We start from the raw sequence: 12,352 nt of genomic DNA on the forward strand, positions 1-12,352 counted from the left end.
AATACCATACACTTTTCAATTGAAATTTTTCAGCGGAGATGGACCAGCACGACAATTTGAGGCTGGTCAGCAGAGAGGGGGAAATTATTCATGCTTATGCGGTGTACATAGTAAAAATCACATTAATTTGGAATGCTGTTTTAAGCGAACACCCTCTGATTTGGAAGACCGCAGGGCAGTATTTTTGAAAGGGGAAAGTCTGGTCAAAATAAAACAAGGAAATATCAACCCATTCCAAAATTTAAGTAAAGACGAATGAACTGAAGAACTGGAATGTAGAGGTATTGATACTTTTAGGCTTAAGACAAAAGCAAGTCTTCAGGAAGAAATGTCAGATTTGCTGCATGGAATATCTTGCCCACCTGCCCTCCTCCTACATTATCCAGAAAAATCCCTGACAGAAAGTAACGTCAGCTGTTACGAGGTACTCCCGTGCGAGCCACTACATGACATTTCAAATGTAGTCCAAAACATAATTCAAGAATTGCCACATCATGTTAAACTTAAGTCTACAAAACTGGATTTGGAAAAATTTTGTAACAACACCATCGGAGACAAAAACCAAATTAAAGGATCAGATGCGCGTCTTTATGCCATAAAACTTTCAAAGTTCATAGAAAATTTACAATTGGATGGAAAAATATCGTCAGATATTTCACAACTTATTAATTCTCTAGTAGAAATAATTAATATTGCTTACAGCTCTGTTGAAAGAACTCCCAGACAAATTTTAAGGTTGTATAATCAAACTTTCCTGTTCGCTGTATTGTCTAAATCCATCATAGGAATTCCAGTAAAGATGACACAAAGAAAATTTTATGGCAGTCATTTCCATAGCTTGGTTGTGCATCTGCCGGAGATTTATAGAATTATCAATACGAAATATATCCTTACCGAGCAGGAAGAACGAACTTTTGGATCACTAAGACGTCTCGCGGAAGGTACAACTAATCGAAAACCTGGTTGGATTGTTGACAACACCATTTTGAGATTTAACTGCCAGCAAACTGACAACCGTATCTGCTCCTTCTCAAAACAGAACTCTGTGATAAGCCAACAATCAAAATTACTTTCAAAGCGGGAAAACACTATCTTTCCTAAAGAGATTTTTGGAATCAAGTCGTCTCTTTTCCAGTCACACCTTGAGCGCATTGCTGATTATTTGATTCCAGGATATAACATATGGTGGCACTACAATGGCACTGAATTAGTCTTTCACGACTCTGTGGATGAGCCTGAATTCCGAATGCAATGTCCTGATACTGCAAACTTCAGATCAACATCTTTGAAGAAAGAACGAGCTATCATTGATGACATTTGGCAAACCAGTGTGGACAAGGCTGCATCATCTGAACTTGTCCTTCCATTATTGCATGTCAAAACAAGGGAAGATGGAAAATTGATCTACAAAAGAACAAATCTGAAGTCAGGTATGTTATACAAAATATATAGTATATGTATACATGTATGTTGTAATTTGAATGAAATGAATGATACATATGTATATATGCATGTCAATCTGACTATAGGGACTTCCCTACTCAGTTTCAAAAGAATTAGCTTTTCAAAACACTATTTTTTATTGATAGGTGATCATTAGTAAAGGAATCAAAAGAGCAAGAAAATATCTATGTGCTTGTTTTCGAGATATTAGCCATAGAAATTTTGGTGGGAGTTAAACAAACAAAATTTTGAAAATGGAGGCAAATAAATTTCTTAAAATACAAAACTAGATCAAGAAAATGAAACCAATATGTAAAACATTCTACTTTTGTTTTTAAATGTTTACGGATGATTTTTTTTTTTGAAATACATTTGAATTTTTGTTTTTCAGTCATGAAACATGCAACCAGTCCTACAAATAGCATCAGTGATCAGGATGAAACAAATGATAATCTTGAGGAAACAACTGAGAAAGAGACAAATCAAGGTAAACTCATATTAAGCATTGGTATTAACAATAAAGATTGGTATTAACAATTAAGGAACTTCTAACGAAAAAAAAATTATTTTAGGTAAGTTGAAAAGACAAGAATTATAAATAACTAATACTATTTTTTTAATTATGCACACCATAAAACATTAATTTATGAGGTTCTCATTCATACTGAATTTATACAATATACATGTATTAAAATTTACATCAGTTTAATAATCTTTGATTTTTTTTTCTCACTCTACCATGATAGTTTTAAGTGAACTTGCACTATTAAATCCCATTAATGTTGGTTATTCTAGATGACAACTCTGAGTCCACAGAAGATTACATCTCGAACATTCCCAACGTGCAAGGTAAGGTAAATTGTATGGCAAATAAAGTAAAATATTTGTGAAAAATGTGAAATTTCATTTTTGTTGTATTTCAATATTATTTTTATTATTTATTTGGTTATTTTCTGTCCATGAAGTCTTTCTTGGTATATCTAACCACATACATGTAATATAAGTTTGTAACATTAATAGATCACAAATTCAGGTATAAAAAGTATCTTAGTACTTAGACACGAACCTTTAATATCTTATTCACTTTTCAATTATTGGTTAACTAGTGAATAGTTTTGATGAGAAATCTGTACTTCTTACAATCTCATGGTAGGTGTCCCATACATTTATTAATAAATAAACATCTCATGTTCTCGTAACAGAACCACCAGAAGTACCAGCAATAGACCAAGAGAGAAAACACCTGGAAGACAAGGAAAACAAGGAAAAGTACAAATCATACATTAAAGGTAATTTTAATATGAAATGTTTCTTTCGGTTATGTCAAAAATGATTCATGCAAACTACAGATTTATTAAAATGTTTTAGCAGTGAGTAAAATAAAAACTAACTGACATTATTCAGATGATCATGTTTTTTTTTCAGTTTCAAGATGGACTGTACAACCTACATGTAGCAAAATTGATGTCCATGAGAGTCTGTTCAGCAAACCAAACAAATTACCAGGTATTTACACAATCTTTTGACTTCAGATTCTCATTCTCAATATTGGTGGAATTTAAAGAGTGTTTTCTTCTTTTTGTTGTTAGTTTGCTGTTCACAACTCCTTTTCGATTTCAGCTAACAGTGCAATGAAACCATTCACATGCAAGAGGAAACTATTCGCGTCTGAAGTTTCCAAACCAGAAATTGTTGAGTATTAAAATGATAAGTATATATTATTACAAGTTTAATAGAGCATGTAAAATATGTGAAATGAAATTTCAGAAATGTCATAAATCAAATGTTTAAATGAAGTTTTTAAAGATTATTTTTATTACAGTTTTAAATAAATCACTGTCATGACTGTATGCAGTATCAGATATTTTTGGAACAAAAAATAAGTTTTCAATGTAGCTATTTAAAAAAAATATTTAAGTTTGAAGGAATTGAAGAAAAAAAAAATCTAAAAATGCAAGCGAGAGCAAACGAGGGTGAAAACTCTTTTAATATACTAAATACATACTTGTTTTATGCTTCAGCATCATGTAGAAAGAAAACAACACTAGTCATGGTTGTTCAGCTACTTGGCCCATCATCAGATGTGGATGACTGTCTTAAGTACAGGGAATTGAAGCAAAAACACCCTGGTCATAAGTCCTTCATATCAGCTTTTGATCAATCTTTCTCTAAGCTACAGATTGAGGTCAGCAAGAGATATTTTGTCCTGAAAGAAGAGATTACAAAAGTTGATGAAAAGGAGAACAGGGAGAATCTGTTAGCCGACAAGGACATTGCTCAAAAGCTGCTTGATCACTGGGGAATGTACTACTTTTAATGTCCAGTGCACTAAATAATGATTCTTAAATTTAAATGTTAGGAATATACATAAAATAATTTTACCCAATTTCATACATGGTTCCTACTAAAGACACCTACCTAGGGAAGACATTGATTTAAGCTATATAAAGTAACATGAATAAGGAGATGTGGAATGATTGTCAATTATACAGTTTTCTTCAATTGACCAACATGACCAAAAGGAATGTTAAGTAGCTATGGTCAGTGTTCAGCAGAAGATATTTGAGAGAAAAAGAAAAAAAAAATGTTTCAAATCTGACGCAAAATACACCTTTTCACTAGTTATTTCTTCATTCATCCTATGTAAATGCATATTTAGTTAAGTAATTTATGTATCATACATGTCACATATATATAGGAAAAAGTGGTATGAGTGGAAATAAGACAACTCTCCATCAAAGTCAAAATTTATAAATGTTAACCATTATAGGTGAAATAACGGTCTTCAACAAAGAGCCTTGGATCACAACAAACAGCAAGCTATACAGCATTAAACTGATGTTTCAGAAAGGGCCCCAAAAATGACTAGTGTAACACCATGGCAGGTATTTAACATCAAGTGGCAAATATTACATGCATCTTAGGACTAGAACATGTTAATCATGTAAATAATACATGAATATGAACCCTGCTTCATGTATCAACAACCGTTTTATTAGTGTACATTAACTAGTGAATAGATTAAATCTGCAATTGTATAATAAGCACTTTTATATGTTAAATGGTGCACTGGACATTCTTATATAAGTGTGCACCCTTAGTGGCTTGGATCACAAGGCTATTTCCATAGAGGCAAAATTCATAAAAGTGGGAAGGAGGCAGGTTGTTAAGAGAGGTACTATAACCAAGGCCAGTACTATGCTTGTTCCTGACCTAGTTACTCATCTTGCTAGGTTGGGGGAACTAGCTGGTAGCTTTCATATGAATACATGTTAACGTAACACAGATTCAAAGTTCAATATATAATGTTTATTATATCAGCATTCAGTATAATAGTTTATCAATCACAATAATCACAATAATCACATAAGTTCATGAGACATAATAAAACAGTATGTCTAATATAAATCCAAGTCTATAACACAAGTGTCCAATACGTGACTATAAGGCAAGTCTGCCAAACTGCATGGTCAACTAATATATATTGTATCTTTTATAATTCAATTTACATAACATTAATACTCATTTATCTAATTTACATAATAATGCTATTTTATCTATTTTCCCAAATATCAGGTCTTTGTGACATAACCTAAAGTCTTAAAAAGTAAGAAATCCCTTTTGTATATATAGCACTTCTCTAATCCTTAATTCTCTATTTTTATTTAGGCCTCAGGGGATTACATAATAATTTGCTTTACACTTATCTAAAATTGTGAAGATTTATATTAACTATTTACCAAGTAAATTATTTCTTAAGCTAATGCTAAATATCTTAACTAATACTGAATTATAACAATTATTCAAATTCCACATTCTAACATTCTTGCATCTAAAATATACTGGTTATACCCTTCCCTTCGTCGCCAAGATTGCTCCTGCAATCTTCAATTAAAAGACAAAATGCATCCAAAAAACAAAAAAAATGTTATACACATATCATATAGTTCAAGTGAATCACTGATTCCTGTCAATAAGATATTACAATATATACAAAAAAAAATTATGGTGAAAACATTAATTAATTTACTGAATCCTGTAATAAACATTACTAAATATATATATATATATACATGTACCTGGATGGGGAATGGTCAAGTTTAGATTGTCCATATCAGAGAAGTTCTCTGAAGTTCACTACAGTACTTGCAACCTTAGGCGTTACTGTTTGACGTGAACTTGACTGATCGGTGAATGATCGGTGACGGATGTTTGACTGATCGATGAGTGATCGGTGATCGGTGACCCATAGGATCCGTCAGATAAGTCAAATAACCTATGTAAGAGTTACCCTGATAACTGGCACCGATCGATCAGTAAATTGAATTTATGCACGGATCGGACGGATACGTATATATTTAAAATTCTCATGTAAACCGAACTCCACAGTGTTAACAATCGATGAACGCGGACCTCTACGAAGACACCTTAATTTACACGTTATAATTTGTAATAAAATTAGTTGCAATAAAAAAGTAAAAATAGTTTAACAGAATAAGATGCTTAGAGCGTTAAATTGTTTGAGTTGATTAATATTTTCGTATCAAATATTATAAACATCAGAGACATATATAATACATAATTGTATTATATGACTCAGTTAACATAAACTTATTTCTACGAAAATGGTTATTGTTGACCGCCATTGGATTTTTGAACTTTTAATAGTTTCGAACAGGTTGTTTTTTCATGAAATTAAAAGAATGTCAAAGAAATAATATTAAAAGTTTGTTCCCATTGTTTAGAATTACCAAAATTAATCATATGATTTCAGTACTTTTTGTACATCATGATTGGCTGTTCTTCATAGAATAATCAAACTTTCAGGAAAAAGATATAAAATTTGTATGCGTTGCCTAAAATGCAAATATTTCTTCATTTTACCAAGGATTTGTATAGTAAGAAGGATTGGAATCTCGTGGGCTTTTGCATAGACTGTAGTATAATATCTTCTGCGGCGCGAGATTTTGTGAGATTACCCGTGATGCATCTGGAAAATGCTCAATGTGCCTTGATTAATGGCGGACATTTGCATCACCTAAACAAATTGACACCCGATATGTAAGTATTACAATCCATATCTATCAAATTTTATGCTTGAAATAAGAAGTTTAAAAGGGTTCTGGTGTAATTAATAACTTTTACGATCGCAGTAAGAATACACGGCTCCATAGAATTAATTTGCATATTGACCGAAGTGACCTCACCCTATCCCGCCTATTGGGCGGTCCTATCATCATTTTCTATTTTTATACTCCTTCCTCAAAAAACGGAGATGAGTGATAAAATTTATATTTTCTGATAGATATATGATTTCTTCGTGTATTGAGTAAATTTCGTAGTGATTGATGCATTAGTTTTCCTATTTTTTTACGTTTCTTTGAGTTGATTACAACAAAAATGGCGTTCTAGAGCGAAAATGGGGGTGGCTTGGGAAAAATGAATAAAGTTCTTCAATTGGCCTAGATTAATGTTCAAACATGTTTACAAACGTAAAACATTGGTGATAAAGTGTATTGAAGAAAGCTCAAACCGCTAAATAAGGGAAGTGTGATACTTTTCTGTCTTTAAACATCAATGTGGTTCTCAGATGAATCGCAATTTACCAGGCCTAAATTGGGAGGGGATCCAGTTGCCATAATAATCTGATACTTCCTTCCTGTTTATACCGAAATGAAATCGTTAAACCATGTGTTTTGAAATAGTTTTACATCAATTTTAACTAGCCATGTTCCATAGAAAACTCCATAGATTTGCCTTTGCCGATGTGGAAAGGGACAATGCATGGATGGTAATATTTTCAAATGTTCAGCCCAGTGTTTACCAGCATCATGGTAAATTTGTGAACGTACATTATGTACAAATGAATGTACATTTTTACTGACATCAAAATAATGATACAACAACACAGTTCATCTACTTTAATGCCTTTAATGATGTATGGGTAGTGCTGTTTTGGTCTTCATTATAAATCACTGCCCCCCTTTTATTATGCATGTTATTATTATGGACTCCCTTCTTCTCTATCTGTTTATACCACATATCAAATGCATTACAAATTTAAGTCCAATTAATTATTATGCCTGTTAATTATGGCATTTTGCTAGGCTAAATAATGTTTTCCTGCAACAACTTCAAATCCAACAATGAAAGATGTTTTCCTGCAACGGTGTCAAAGCATAAATCAAAATAGCCTTGCAAGATTTTTTCCTGTAACGGCGTCAAAGGCGTCAAAGCAAATAATTTCCTGTAAGGTCGTTAAAGTATACATGCACAGCGGTTGTCAGATCAATACTACTTTAATCGAAGATAATGTCGACGGATGCAAAAGTCTTTAGCAATCGGAACAATATGGATGCGTGAACTTTATTACTTTTAAGTTTAGAAAGGTCGATCCAAGATTATTAGAATTGATGACCAAGATCCATCTGCCAGTATTTTACGAACTACGAGGACGATAATGTATTTTGCTTGATTTAATTTTCAAAATTTCCGCAATTTCACAATTCAAACTTGGATATTAAATTGGTTTGTCATTAGGAGCCTATAAGGTATTAATTTTGCTTATTTGTAAAGACTATAAGGTGACATTAACTAGAGGTCGTTGATGGGGGATTATGGAATTGGGAATAGTGGACAAAAATATAAACAATAGAGACAATGGACCAAGAAATAAATAAAATAGCTAGAATAATGGTGTTAAAATGTAATGATAAGAGAATAATTGTCAAAAAGTATAAAGAATAGAGAAATATGGCATAAAATATCACAGAATACAGAAATTAAGAACCCCGAATCCAGACCATCATACTAGTTGCCTTAATGAACGTTAGTTTGTCTCTGGGAGATTGCTATTGGTTATCATATGGTTTCTCCTTATTTCTATGTCTATTAATTCAGAAGCATGCTTTCATTATTTACCAACATTTTACATATCACATTATAAAAAAAGACTATCATTTTGCAAACTACCATAGATTTCCGGTAATTGTTCTGCATAGACCACACCGCATTGGAGTCCCTGTAATTTATTTTCTTTCAAGTGGACCGCAGTTACCCACCATACCCCATCATTACATAAAAGTTAATAAACAAATGTCTACGGAAAGACTTCTGTCCGAACAATGTGTAAAGGGGAGCTTGGTAGCTGATATCTGCTGGAGAAAAAAATCAAGGTTGCTGTTTAGCTTATTTTTTTTCAAAGATAGGTCCAAAGTTGGGGTCGAACACCGAACCCCATCCTTACCGAAAATGTAATAAAAATTGTCCTCACTAGGTGCAAAGGGAAGCTGAGTAGCTGGGGTCTACAGTAGAAAAATCCAGGGTGTTGTTCTGCTTATTTTTTTCTTTCTAAAGTAGGTCTAAAGTTGAGGTCGTATACCCTACAAAAACCCTTACCAGACAGTTAATAAAAAAATTCTGCGGCAATACTTTTATCTGCTCTAGATGAGAACGTAAGCTAGAGGTCTAGGGCCTACTTGATCAAAATAACAAGTTAATTTATAGCACGGATCAATCTTTTTTAAGCTAATAAATAATTTACTTGCCCACCATACTTTAATTTGAATACAAACAATAAACCTTTTGTCCAGTCATATTTAAGCGAAATCCACTAGTTCAGAGGTAGAATGTTTTGTACAAACAGTTTTGTGTGGCAAAAAAGAAGTTAAAGCACGAGTGCAACTTTCTTTTCTTTTAATGCAGAATTATTATTACTTTTCATGAACTATTTGACAGGATGCCGATAATAAGGAAAGCTATTTCACCCAATAGTGCAATTTTGCCATCATTAAAAAAAATCATAATTATTTACGATTCTATAAACACGCCAAGTGTTGACTATTTAAAATGTAAAGCGGGCAGTACGCTGTGTAATATATCGAAAGCGATTGATTTTGGCTTTATATAACTAATAATAACATAAGATGTATGTTTCATTATAATTCGTTATTCTGATTGGCTAACTGCACATCTCATGTTACATTACACAACGAAAATCATTATTCATGATGACACGAGGTCCCACAATAAAGTGCAAAGGTGAATTTAATAAAAACTTGATAACATTCGTGTTTTCATGATCCTAGCTAAAACATGTAATTATAAATATTGAATGCTTCTTTTTGTAACTTCATAGGGTTGTAAAAGCGTTGACCGTGCGTACATTTTCAGAATGAAGCGCTTCCGCTTTTCATACAAAATGTATTTCGGTCATCGCTTTACACCTCAATGAAGTAACAAAAAAAAAAGCATTCAATTCTTAAATAAACCAGAAAGGAAATTTTAAAATTCATTGAAAAGTGTCTTTGACTGCTTAATTATATTTTAAAAACTGATGATATAGTGGTTATATATTAATAAAAACATTTTAAGTACGTTTGAGTCTTATGCAATATTTGTTTTTATATATTTGAAAACTGACTGCTACCGACTGGTTGCTTGAGCCTGGTCTCACAAACTCCGCATTTTCATTACAGCCGATTACATTGAGTGTGTAGACAAAAGTAATATCTTTGGATCGCTTGTTTGTTAGCTGAACTATGAAGTAACTAGGTGGCCACAGACCACAATTAATTCCTCTATTAGTTCTTTATAACTTTTTGTCTCATTAAAAAAATTGCACCTAATCTTTTTGTCAAATTTTCTGTGTGTGTAATGTATAGTACTAGTCCAAAAACATATCCAAAATTCAGAAAGATTGCTCTGATGTAACTTACAAATTTAGCCAATACACATCCATACCCCTATGGACAAGTCAAGAGATGTTCCGAAAACTGTAAATATTACCTTTTTGCACTTGACCTAATCACTCTTTCCATATTAAAATCAGTTAAAATACCTTCAACAAAAAGTTATTTCACCTCTCTTCTTACATTTCCACCCCATAAAAACTAACAAATGAATGAAAAAGGCAAAGGAAAAAAATAAAGAAAAAATACACTTTAATTAAAGGGAACTATATTCGTGAACAACGAAAAGTAGGGTCATTAATTGTGGTCTTGGGCCTATTATAAGGTATTATACCACTCTCCTGTAGAAGGAGCCTAGTCCTACAGACAGATTGATTGATTATTTGTCGAACTAGTTTACTCTTAAAGGAGGGTAGTTTACCTAACCTAATAATACAAGCAAGCTAACCAAGGATAGGCTACCTTTGCCTACACACTCAGTGCAATCGGCTGTAACTTTTTTACATTACAGGTTGCAACACCTTGCCAAATCATTAGGTTCCAATAAACGTTTGGAAAATTTAGTTAATGTGCTTTCCCATAGGGTTTTATACAGAACAATTACCCGAAATCTATTATGGAAACTTGCAAAAACAATATCGAAATCGAAATCAATGAAGTTACTAACATTAAAAAAGGTTGAGACATTGAAGGCCAAATATTTTTTTTATTCTTGCGTGTCTTATTATAATCAGACGGTAATTTTAGAGTTTAATTACAAAGAATATAAAGACAAACATTAATGTCGAGTTTCATTGGTGAAATTAACACTACAATACAAATAAAGGATTCTCAAATGATCATGACTTTTGCTTGTAGTAAAATGATCAATCAATCAATCAATCAATCAATCAATCAATCAATCAATCAATCAATCAAATTGAGAATGGAAATAAAAAATGTGTCAAAGAAACAACAGTCAGCCTAACCAAAGAGCACAGCCGAAGGCCACCAATGAGTCTTCAACACAACGAGAAAATCCGGGCTTCCGCTGGTCTCTAAATAAAAATATATACTAGTAATGTGAAAATGGACGTCACACTTAACTAAGCCAAAAAAACATAAAAAAATAACAAAGATCAGAGTCTACTGTCTTGGGACAGGCGCAAAAATACGGCGGGGCTAAACATGCTTTGTTAGATCTCAACCCTCCCGCTTTACAATTATATCTAGCTCATGTAGAATAAACAAACACAGTCACAACAATATGCACAGAGAAACTCAGTTTAAAAGAAATCCGAGTCCGATGACAAAATAGTAAACAAAAGAAACTACACAAAACGAATATGATTCATAAATTAACAAAGAACTACTAGCAGTAACTGACATGCCAGCTCCAGACCCCAATCAAAAATATCGAAAGAATATATCGATATAAGAAGATGTGCATGGTATGAGTGCCAATGAGACAACTCTCCATCCAAGTCACAGTGTGTAGAAGGAAACTGTTATAGGTTAAAGTACCCTCTTCAACACGAATCCTTGGCTCACACCGAATAGCAAGTTATAAGGATCCTCCAAAATGACTAGTGTAAAACCATTCAAACGGGAAAACCAAATGTTTAAACTCTATATATAACTAGAGGCTATGAAGAGCCTGTGTCGCTCACCTTGGCCTATGTGTTTTTGGTGATGGTGATGTGAAAAATTAAGAGGTCAATTGACCATTTTCGTCATGTTGACTTACATGTATTTGTAGGTCTTACTTTGCTGTACATTATCGATGTTAACAGTTTATTTCTATCTATGATAATATTCAAGAAAATAACCAAAAGCTGCAAAATTTTCTTAAAATTACCAATTCAGGGGCAGCAACATAACAACAGGTTGTCTGATGCATCTGAAAATTTCAGGGCAGATAGATAATGACCTAATAAACAATTTTACCCATGTCAGATTTGCTCCTAATGCTTTGATTTCTGAGATATAAGCCAAAATCTTCATTTTACTCGTATGTTCTATTTTTATCCATGGCGACCATCTTGGTTAGTTGGCAAGGTCACCGGACACATTTGTTATACTAGATATCCCAATGATGATCGTGGCTAAGTTGGTTGAATTTGGCTCAGTAGTTTCAGAGGAGAAGATTTTTGTAAAAGTTACGACGACGGACAACGGACGCCAAGATATAAGAAAAGCTCACTTGACACTTCGGGCCAGGTGAGCTAAAAAACGAGAAG

General features: G+C 32.9%; 1 long non-coding RNA gene across 1 annotated transcript; it reads right to left on the bottom strand.

Moving 5' to 3' along the window:
• Positions 1–717: 717 nt before the first annotated feature.
• LOC139519307 (uncharacterized) lies at positions 718–3,639 on the bottom strand. The gene is made up of 3 exons (XR_011663562.1): positions 3,449–3,639; positions 2,510–2,686; positions 718–1,404 (listed from the first exon to the last, which is right to left on the bottom strand). It is a non-coding gene; the product is annotated as an uncharacterized lncRNA (long non-coding RNA).
• Between the last annotated feature and the right edge of the window lie 8,713 nt (positions 3,640–12,352).

This window comes from Mytilus edulis, chromosome 1 (assembly GCF_963676685.1).
Source record: "Mytilus edulis chromosome 1, xbMytEdul2.2, whole genome shotgun sequence".
NCBI classification, from domain to species: Eukaryota; Metazoa; Mollusca; class Bivalvia; order Mytilida; family Mytilidae; genus Mytilus; species Mytilus edulis.